This window comes from Sapajus apella, unplaced genomic scaffold (assembly GCF_009761245.1).
Source record: "Sapajus apella isolate SASKATOON/1434 unplaced genomic scaffold, GSC_monkey_1.0 scaffold43, whole genome shotgun sequence".
Taxonomy (NCBI): Eukaryota; Metazoa; Chordata; class Mammalia; order Primates; family Cebidae; genus Sapajus; species Sapajus apella.
In genome coordinates, this window is record NW_022436983.1 from 2,249,075 (window position 1) to 2,260,439 (window position 11,365).

An 11,365-nucleotide genomic window follows, 5' to 3' on the forward strand; every position below is an offset into this window, starting at 1 on the left:
AGCTGTCACTGGTGTTTATTGATTTTTTCTGTTCTCTCTCTCTCTCTTTTTTTTTTTTTTTTTCATTTTTAAAACATAAAATTTGTATGTACTCACTAGTTTTTTTTTTTTGGCAGAGTCTTACTCCGTCGCTCAGGCTGGAGTACAGTGACGAGATCTCAGCTTCTTGGGCTCAAGTGAGCCTCCCATCTCAGCCTCCAAAGTAGCTCTGACCGCTGGCATGCCATCATACCTGACTAATTTTTGTATTTTTGGTAGAGATGATGTTTCCCCATGTTGTTGCCCAGGCTGGTCTCAAACTCCTGAGCTCAAGCAATTCACCTGCCTCAGCCTCCCAAGGTGCTGGGACTACAGGTGTGAGCCATCATGCCTGGCCCGTAGTCACTAGTCTTTACTGATTATTTCACCTTCTAATTCTGAAAATGGTCTCCATTCCCCTTTGAGAAATGTGAGCCTGTGGTTGTGGGACTAGTAACCTTTTTCTTAGCTCTGAGGTCAAATCACTTTTATTTTTTTATTTGAACATGTTTTCTGTTTTTTGTTTTTTTTTAAGTTTTTGTTTGACAACTTAAGAAATGGATGTCTGAATGTTTAGAGACTTGGTTTCTGTTTGTTTTCTTTTGTTCTCGTTTTTAAGAGTGTTCCTGAGAAAAATCCTATGCAGCCTAATAATGATACTAGGATTTCACTGAGAAAATTTTGATTTTAATTTTAGGAAATTTACTTTTATTGGTTGGGTGCGGTGGCTCTTGCCTGTAATCCCAGCACTTTGGGAGGCTGAGGCAGGCAGATCACTTGAGATGAGGAGTTTGAGACCAGCCTGATCAACATGGAGAAACCTCGTTTCTACTAAAGATACAAAAATCAGCCGGGTGTGGTGGCAGTTGCCTGTAGTCCCAGCTACTTGGGAGACTGAGGCAGGAGAACCACTTGAACCCAGGAGACGGAGGTTCCAATGAGCTAAGATTGTACCACTGCATTCCAGCCTAGGTGACAGAGTGAGACATCATCTAAAAAAAAAAAAAGAAAGAAAATTTACTTTTACTTCTTTAGTAAAAGAAGTAATTAGATTACTGATCTCTCCTGATTATTCTGGTACATTTGTTTAACACAAATGGACTTCTTGGATTTATTCTCTAAGTCTTGAATATCTCTTGCTTTGTTATAATGGATTTGTTTAATTTACAGGAGAGGGATTTGTGATATATTAAGCATAATTAATCCTTAGCTCTTGGCATCTATTTTGCCATGTTCAGCTTTTGTTAGGGTACAATTAAAAATTATTTACAAGTTTAGCAGGGTGTTTTTTCTTTTTTTCCTTTTTTTTTTTTTTTGAGATGGAGTCTCATTCTGTCACCCAGGCTGGAGTGCCATGATCTCGGCTCACTGGAACCTCCACCTCCCGGATTCAAGAGATTCTCATGCCTCAGCCTTCAGAGTAGCTGGAACAACAGGGATGCGTCACCACACCTGGCTAATTTTTGCATTTTTAGTAGAGGTGGGGTTTTACCATGTTGGCCAGGCTGGTCTCGAACTCTAGACCTCGAGAGATCCACCTGCCTTGGCCTCCCAAGGTAGTGGGATAACAGGTGTGAGACACCGTGCCCAATTTCTTTTTCTTTTCTCTCCTCTCTTCTCTTCCTTTTTTTTTTGAGACAGGGTCTCCTGTCACCCAGGCTGCAGTGCAGTGGCGTCATCACAGCTAACTGCAGCCTCGACCTCCTGGGCTCAAGCAATCCTTCCACCTCAGCCTCTCTAGTAGCTGGGACTATAGGCACGCACCACCATGCCCAGCTAAATAAAACAAATGTTTCTGGAGAGGAAGTCTCACTATGTTTTCCAGGCTGGTCTCAAACTCCTGGGCTCAAGTGATCCACCTGCCTCAACCTCCCAAAGTACTAGGATTATAGGCATGCACCAGTGCACCTGGCCTGGTGGGTTTTTTTTTCCCCCTATATTGAAAGGCATCACTTTTGAAGTTTTCTATTTTTTTTCATATCCTCAAGTAATTTGATGTGACCCATTTGTGATGGCTCATGAACCCAGAGAAGATGTGGCAGTTTTACTGTTCTGTGTATCTTCTGTTCTTTCTGGCTTGCTCTTACACTAGTAATGCATTTATTCATTCCACGAATAAGGATTAAAAGCCTGTTCCATTCCAGGTACTTTTCTGGGTGCCGAGGCTACATCATTGAGCAAATGAAGTTCCTGCTTTTAAGGCATTTACATTCTAGAGAGAGGTAATGCGTCTATTTATATACAGGACAATAAGTAGAGAGATAGTTAAGGGGAACAGGTGCAGTCAAGTTAGAGGACAGAGTGGGGCTGAAGGGGCTATTTTATTTTATTTATTGTTTTGAGATGGAGTCTCATTCTGTCACCTAGACCTCAAGTGCAGTAGCGCGATCTTGGCTCACTGCAGCTTCTGCCTCCCAGGTTCCAGCGGTTCTCCTGTCTTAGCCTCCTGGGTAGCTGGGGCTACAGAGATGCGTCACCATGCCTGGCTAATTTTTGTATTTTTAGTAGAGACAGGTTGTCACCCTGTTGGCCAGGCTGGTCTTGAACTCCTGATTTCAGGTAATCTGTCCACCTCGGCCTCCCAAAATGCTGGGATTACAGGCGCGAGTCACTGCGCCCTGCCTGTGAAGGGGCGATTTTAGATGGGATGGTTGCTGATAAGGGCTATTGAGCAGAGATCTGAATCAGCGTGAACGATGAGAAGACAGACTTGGGGAAGAGGGTTTGAGGGCATGCGAAGGACCTGAGGCAAGAGAGTGCTTCACTTGCTTAGGTCGAGCAAGGCTGGCCTTAGAGTGAGGGCAAGTGGTAGGAGATGCAGTCAGAGGTGGACCCTGTGAGCCACTGTCCCCTTGATTGCCATTTGCCAGCCACCTGGCCTCATCACATTCCCGGAGCACGCCTGTCCTTGCTGCCCTGCGCCTTTTCTCCTGCTGTTCTCCAGAGCATCAGTGTTCTTTCCTTGGGAGTTCTCATGAGTGCCTTCTCATTCTGCCTTTTAGAGAAGTACATTTGTTTACATCTTTTTTTTTTGAAGGAAAATCTGTATTATTTTAATTATTTTTATGTACTGAAAACTCAGCAGTGTACATTTAACACAGTTTGGTGGCAGGTTCTTTAGCTGGCAAATGGCAATCAAGGGGACAATGGCTTAAGAGGGTCCACCTCTGATTGCATCTCCTGCCACCCACCCTCACTCTAAGGCCAGCCTTGCTCGAGTTAAGCAAGCGAAGCACTCTTGCCTCAGGCCCTTTGCATGGCCTCAAACCCTCTTCCCCAAGTCTGTCTTCTTGCTGTTCACCCTGATTCAGATCTCTGCTCGATAGACCCTTTCTGAGATTGGCAGTGCGGGCCACAGACTTGGGACCCAGGGCACTGCCTCCCCAGTGACAGTGGATCTCATCACGTCTGTCTTTGTAATTGGTCCTGATAGCTTTCACCAGCTTAGTCAAAGCGACTTTGACTTCCTAGTTAACCCATGTGAAGGCGACAGTGGTGCATGTCTCCCCGTGGACTAGACTTCCCAGTCTTTCCTTTTCCTTTTTTATTTTTGAGATGGAGTTTCACTCTTGCTGCCCAGGCTGGAGTGCAGTGGCATGATCTCAGCTCACTGCAACCTCTGCCTCCTGGGTTCAAGCGATTCTCCTGCCTCAGCCTCCCAAGTAGCTGGGATCCCAGGCATGCACCACCACACCCAGCTAATTTTGTATTTTTGGTAGAGACGGAGTTTTTCTATGTTGGTCAGGCTGGTCTCAAACTCCCAACCTCAGGGGATCTGCCTGCCTCAGCCTCCCGAAGTGCTGGGATTACAGGTGTAAGCCACCACACCCGGCCTGCCTTCCCCTTGATAGTGCAGTAAGGGACCCTGTTTTACAACACAGGGCAGGCAGGAAGACAGCCAGCTCTAGGGGATCCACGTCATGTGCAGTGATTGCCAACTGAGCCTTTTTATTCTCTACCAAGGTGGTGACGATGTTAACTCCTACTTGAAGGACAGGTGGTCTCTTAGTGGGGACGTCCCCTTTGCCAGCCACTTTCTTCTCAGCCTAGAGCCAGCAGCCTCCACTTCTTCTCTTGCTTTGTCTCTGGTCTGTACTTGTGGGCCAGCTTAAGCAGCTGCATCGCTGTTTGGCGGTCCAGAGCCTGGGTGAGCTGGTTCATCGCAGGAGGCACCTTCAGCCTCTCTCTCTCTCTTTTCTTTTTTTTTTTTTTTTTTTCAATTTTGAGACGAAGTTTCTGACTCCCAGGCTGGAGTGCAGTGGTGCAATCTCAGCTCCCTGCAACCTCTGGCTTCTAGGTTCAAGCAGTTCTCTGCCTCAGACTCCCGAGTAGCTGGGACTACAGGTGCCTGCCAACACGCCTGGCTAATTTTGGTATTTTTAGTAGGGATGGGGTTTCACCATATTGGCCAGGCTGGTCTTGAACTCCTGATGTTGTGATCTGCCTGCCTCGACCTCCCAAAGTGCTGGGATTACAGGCATGAGCCACCACTCCCAGCCCACTTTCAGCCTCTTGTGGAGGGTTGCTCTCTGCCACTGCAACCTGAAACATCGGGGCCATTTTAGAAAGCAGGGGAGGTCCCTTTGGGCTGGATGTCCTGTCCAATGCCAAAATTCTTAGGCCCTTTCTAAAATAGGGGATTCAGCAGTTTCTTGGCTTCCTGCTTCTTCACGACAGCAGGGGCCGGAGCCACCTTCTTCCCGTAGTCCTTCGTTCTTTTCGGCATCTTGGGCAGCGGGAGGGCAGATTGTTTACTTCTTTATTGACTTGCCCTTGCACCCCGACTGGCAGATAAGTAGCACGTGGGTCGAGACCATGTCTGTTTGATTGCTGTGTACTCCCAGGATTTATTACAGCACCTAGGACTCAGCAGGCTCCGACAGATGTTTGTTAAGTAACTGAACAAAGATAAATTTCTCAGCTGGGAGCGGTGGCTCACACCTGTAATCACAGCACTTTGGGAGGCCAAGGCGGGTGGATCACCTGAGGCCAGGAGTTCTGACCAACATGATGAAACCCAGTCTCTACTAAAAAATATAAAAATTAGCCGGGCATGGTGGCTCATGCCTGTAATCCCAGCACTTCAGGAGGCAGAAGTGGGCGGATCGCCTGAGGTCAGGAGTTTGAGACCAGCCTGGCCAACACGGTAAAACCCCATCTCCACTAAAACTATAACAATTAGCCAGGTGTGGTGGTAGGCTCCTGTAATCCCAGTTACTCGGAAGGCTGAGGCAGGAGAATCACTTGAACCCAGGAGGTGGAGGTTGCAGTGAGCTGAGATTGCGCCACTGCACTCCAGTCTGGGTGACAAGAGTGAAACTCTGTCTCAAAAAATAAATAAAAATAAAAAAAAACAAAGATAATCTTGTATTGGTTGGTAAGTTTCCCTAAGTAGTTTAATTCACTTATAAAAACATGTCCCTCTTTTACTGGGAAGAGAGAACCAGGAGAAGAACAGAAAAGACAACCACAACCAAATATGTCCCCACTTCTCATCTTACCTCCATCTCCCATGTTATTACCAAATAAACAGTTCGTATTCCTGGGATTCCCCTGTTTGACATTTTTCGATTCTCATGACCTTCAAGTCTATTCCATATGAACACTGAGGGTCTGGGATTTCTGTTACCACATGGATCAAGCTCTTACCCAACATATTTTCCCATTGCTCCTGGGTTTTCTTTTCACATAGTCTTCATAACATTAACCTTATAAGGCATATACATATTTCTTTCTTTTTCTTTCTTTCTTTTTTTGAGACAGGGTCTTGTTCTGTCACCCAGGCTGGAGTGCAGTGGTGCAATCACAGCTCACTGCAGCCTTGACTTCCGAGGCTCAAGCAATCCCTCTACCTCAGCCTTCTGAGTAGCTGGGACCACAGGTATGAGCCACCATGCCTGGCTAATTTTTAAATTTCTTCTTGTAGAGACAGGGTCTCACTATGTTGCTTGGGTTGATCTTGAACTCCTGGGCTCAAGCGATCCTCCCACCTCGGCCTCCCAAAGTACTGGAATTAGAGGTGTGAGCCACCACACCCGGCCCAGACCTGGTCTTTCCGTCCTGACTTCTTGCTAAGTGGTGACAGTGTGCCTCCTTTTCCATCCTGCCACAGTAGATGGGTTTCTTTTCTTTTCTTTTTGTTTGTAGAGACAAGAGTCTTGCTTTGTTGCTCAGGCTGGTCTCAAACTCCTGGCTTCAGACAGCCCTCTTACCTCGACCTCCCAAAGTGTTGGGTTTACAAGGGTGAGACCCTGCACCTAGCCAAGTAGATGGGCCTCTATTCCATGCTGTTGAACGCAATTTCTAATTAACTAGAGGAGGTGAGATTTGATCAGGGCTTTGAAGGATGTGAGTAGCAACGAACTGGGAGAAGGAGGCCAAAGAAAGAGTAATTCCTAGAAGCTCTGTTTAGGTTTAGGGCTTCTGAATAACAGGGATTCATCATCCGAGTTGCTGAATTAGACTAGGATTTCTTAAATACTAAAATTGGTCTTGGGAATGAACCTGCAAGAAGAAAAAAACCTAATAAAAATAGAAGCAGTAGCAGCAGTACTAGTAATAGCTGGCCGGGCGCGGGCGCGGGCGCTCACACCTGTAATAACAGCACTTCGGGAGGTCAAGACTGGACGATCACTTGAACCCAGGAATTCAAGACCAACCTGGGCCCGGGCACGGGGGCTCACACCTGTAATCCCGGTACTTAGGGAGGTCGAGGTGAGTGGATTGCCTGAAATCAGGAGTTTGAGACCAGCTTGGCCAACGTGGAAAACGCTGTCTCTACAAAAAGTTCAAAAAAGTAGCTGGGCATGGTGGTGGGCACCTGTAATTCCAACTGCTTGGGAGGCTGAGACAGGAGAATTGCTTGAACCTGGGAGGTGGAGGTTGCAGTGAGCCAAGATCGTGCCATTGCACTCCAACCTAGATGACAGAGCAAGACTCTGTCTCAAAAAAAAAAAAAAAAGATCAACCTGGGCAACATAACAAGACCCTGTCTCTGCAAAAAATGAAAAACGATTAGCTGGGCATGGTGGTGTGTGCCTGTAGTCCCAGCTACTCAGGAGGCTGAGCTGGGAGGATCACTTGAGACTGGGAAGTCTAGCTAGGCTGTACCACTGCACTCCAGCCTGGGTGACAGAGCAAGACCCTGTCTCAAACTAATAACAATAACTAACACTTCCAATGTAATAAGCTCTGTTCTAAAGGACTTACATGTGTTACCTCCTTCAGTCCCCACAGCTACTCTTTGATGAAGGGCATCTCCCATTTTATGGTTGAGGAAACAGGAACAAAGAGAGGTCAAGCAACTTGCCTGAGGCTGCACAGCTAGGAAATGGACGAGCCAGGATCTGAGCCCAGGCAGTGTGACCTGAACCTGAGCTCATGAGTTCGTGCCAGGCAGAGTTCGACCAAAACCTTGGACTCACTCCTGTCTCCTTTCCTTCGGTGACTAAGAGGATTCCTGAGATGGATGTGCAAACATGAAGCGTTGACTGTTCTTCCATGAGAGCGTACTTCTGGGTTCTACTCCTCAGCTGCTGCTGCTAAGCCAATCGTTTGGCAACACCCTTCTGTAGGTTCTCTTTGTTGTTTTGGGGATCCTTACTGAGTTAATTTTCCCCTCATTTTATGAGACATAGAGGTTCTTGCTATATCTTATTCCCCACCCCAAATTCTACTTATTTATACTGAGCTGCGATAAAAATAATGATCCCAAGTACATGCAGGGTTTCTTCCAGCCTCTAGGTTCTGGCTTTATCTTCCGCTGCTCCTTCTCGGATGCCCCTCCAAGAACCGGAATCCGACCCTTTACGTCCAGATCAGGACAAACTCACAGAGCTGTTTGCGACCTACTGGTTTAGAACTAGTTCAGAATCTGCTTGTTATGGTTTATGAGAAGATGAGTACAGAAATTGAAAGCAAATGAGCTTAAGAGGCTTTTTAGCAATCTAGCATTACCCCCAACATCCAAGCACGAGATCAGGGAATTCGTCTCGACAGGGTGTGGTCCCCTTTGGATGCTGTTGAGCTCGCGATGAGTTGCCTGCTGCTTGAGCTGTGTTAAAGTCATGGGCAATAGGACTGATTTTTGGTTCCTGAAGGGGTGGAAATGAAAACAAAACAAAATCAAACCAAACCAAACAAAGTAAAACAAAACAAGTGACCCTTTATCACAGATAGTTTGAGAGTCACTGCTCTGACCCGTATCAAATCTTTCCACTTGTGAATCACCGTAGCATTTCGGTCTCCATCACATAATCTAGGACTGGCCCATAAGGTTTATTTTTGTTGAGACCGAGTCTCACTCCGTGGCCCAAGCTGGAGTGCACTGGTGCCATGTCGGCTCACTGCAATCTCCTCCTCCTGCCTCCCTGGGTTCAAGTGATTCTCCTGCCTCAGCCTCTTGAGTAGTTGGGACTACAGGCATGCACCTGGCTAATTTTTTTGGTATTTATAGTAGAGACAGAGTTTCACCATGCTGGCCATGCTGGCCTCAAACTCCTAGCCTCCAGTGATCCACCCACCTGGGCCACCCAGAGTGCTGGGATTACAGACGTGAGCCACTGCACCCAGCCTGGAACATACAGTTTTTATTTATTATTTATTTATTTTATTCAGTTTTTATTTCATAGAGATGGGGTCTTGCTATGTTGCCCAGGCTGGTCTCAAACTTCTGTCCTCAAGTGATCCTCTCTCCTGAGCCTCCTAAAGTTCTGGGATCACAGGAGAGTGCCACCATGCCTAGCTAATTAAAAAATGTTTGTTTGGTTTTTTTTTTTGAGATGGAGTCTCGCCCTGTAGCCCAGCCTGGAGTGCAGTGGCACCATCTTGGTTCACTGCAGCCTTTGCCTCCGGGTCCTGGTTCAAGCAGTTCTACCTCAGCCTCCCAGTTAGCTGGGATTATAGGCACGAGCCACCATGCCCAGCTAATTTTTGTATTTTTAGTAGAGATGGGGTTTTACCACATTGGCCAGTTTGGTCTTGATCTCCAGACCTCGTGATCAACCCAACTCGGCCTCGCAAAGTGCTGGGATTACAGGCTTGAGCCACCACGCCCAGCTGCTAAAAAATTTTTTTAATGAGACAGGGTCTTACCATGTTGCCCAGGTTGTTCTCCAACTCCTAGGCTCAACTGATCCTCATGTCTCAGCCTCCCAAAGTGCTGGGATTACAGGTGTGGTGCCACTGTGCCTGGCTCAGAGATATGTTCTTAAAACCTCACTCTAATTGCTTCATCTATGGAGGCCTCATTTCTTTGTATTCAGGACCCATGAGTTGGCATGCAAGGATTTTTGTTTCTGTTTTTGCCATGATTCAAATCAAGAGATGAGATGGGAGCCTAGGCAACTGTCTACAAAAAAAGACAAAAGTTGGCAGGGCATCATGGCAGATGCCTGTGGTCCCAGCTACTTGGGAGGCCGAGGCACGAGGATTGCTTGAGCCCAGGAAGTCAAGGCTGCAGTGAGCCATGATGGTGCCACTGCATTCCAGACTGACTCAAAAAAAAAAAAAAAAAAAAGTAGAGCTGAAAAGAAAGCAGAGTCAGCTTTGCTTCACTTGGTGGTAAAAGGGGGAAAAAAATGTCTTAAAACATTTCTGCCGGGCACGGTGGCTCAAGCCTGTAATCCCAGCACTTTGGGAGGCTGAGGCGGGTGGATCACGAGGTCAAGAGATCGAGACCACCCTGGTCAACATGGTGAAACCCCGTCTCTACTAAAAATACAAAACATTAGCTGGGCATGGTGGCGTGTGCCTGTAATCCCAGCTACTCAGGAGGTAGAGGCAGGAGAATTGCCTGAATCCAGGAGACGGAGGTTGCGGTGAGCCGAGATGTGACAAAGAAACATTTCTTTATTTATTAGAACCACAAAGCCAAGGAAGAACCTTCAGGCAAACAATCGTAGTGACTGTTTATTGGAGGCTATTGTGTAGGCGTCGTGTATTTACATATAATATTTCGTTTAACCTTTATACCATTTCTTAAAAGTATATGTAATTATCACCATTTTGCAGATGAAGAAAATGAGTGTCAGAGAGGTTAGGTAACTGGCCTGAGGTCACACAGCTACTAAATGGTGGCAGGCTGTCTGATTTGGAAGCCTATGTACTTTTGCTTGTTCCCATTATTGCTTGGTGACATCAGTTATTGCTAGAAGGGAATGTTACTGGATTTAGAGGATCTGTGTTCTCTGCCATTTTTCTAAAACAGCCTTGTCATTGTTTCAGGGGCTTCTATTTCCATTAAAGCCTTTCCTTTAGAGACTTAGGATGGCGCAGGGGCTATAGTTCGGTCTAGGCTATCCAGCAAATTGCAATTCCAGCTTTTTCTTTCCATCTCTTGGGAGAAGACAGAGACAAAGGCTTCTTCTCTGGCTCTAATTCAGCCTCATCGCCCGGGAGGTTGGGACCTGCAGCTTTAGGAGAGATCTGTGTCCTGTCTTTGAGGACGGCAGATTCGCTGCAGGACTCTCTGGACTGCTGTCAGCACCATGACCAGGATGTGGTTTTCAGATGCTGCTTTTGGGTTCTTTGAGGCTATTTTTTAAAAACGTATTTTATTTATTTATTTATTTGAGACAGAGTTCCGCTTTTATTGCCCAGGCTGGATAATTGGAGATCAAAGCCTTGAGTTCTGGCTGCTAAATGACTCTTCATCCGTCCCTTCCCTGCCTGCAGCTGGATTTTTAACCAATCTTCTTGATTCCAAGATCTTCTCCAGTCCACCTTTCACACTGCCACCTGGGTGATGGCTGTTTTGAAAACAATACCTGACCACGTCCCGCTGCCACTTAAAATTCTTTCATCTTTGTTTCTCACGGAATAAAACAAAAGACAACATACGACTCAGGCACAAAATCAAGACAAGGTCAGACACAGAGCCCTTTCCTCTTAAATCCTTGCCCATCGTTCCTTCTGCATTTGCAGGTGTTCTAGCCTCAGGGACAAACCATGGTCTGTCTTTTCGGTTAAACTTTACTCTTGGCCTACAATGTTGTTCACTAGCCAGTGCGATCTCGGCTCACTGCAATCTCCACGTTCCAGGCTCAAGTAATTCTTGTGCCTCAGCCTCCCAAGTAGCTGGGATTACAGATGTGCATCACTACAGCCAGCTAATTTTTATATTTTTAGTAGAGACAGTGTTTCACCACATTGGCCAGGCTGGTCTTGCACTCATGACCTCAAGTGATCCGCCTGCCTCGGCCTCCCAAAGTGTTGGAATTACAAGCATGAGCCACCACCCATGGCCCCTCTCCTGCTTCTAATAAACCAAAAATCCCAGTGCATTCTAAATATTAATCTAAGTTACATGAGGTTTTTTTTTTTTTTTTTTTTTTTTTTGGGCAGGAAT

At 46.4% G+C, this 11,365-nt stretch overlaps 1 pseudogene; it reads right to left on the minus strand.

Moving 5' to 3' along the window:
- The window catches only part of LOC116566610, a 34,847-nt pseudogene extending 30,103 nt beyond the window's left edge, over window positions 1-4,744 (minus strand).
- Between the last annotated feature and the right edge of the window lie 6,621 nt (window positions 4,745-11,365).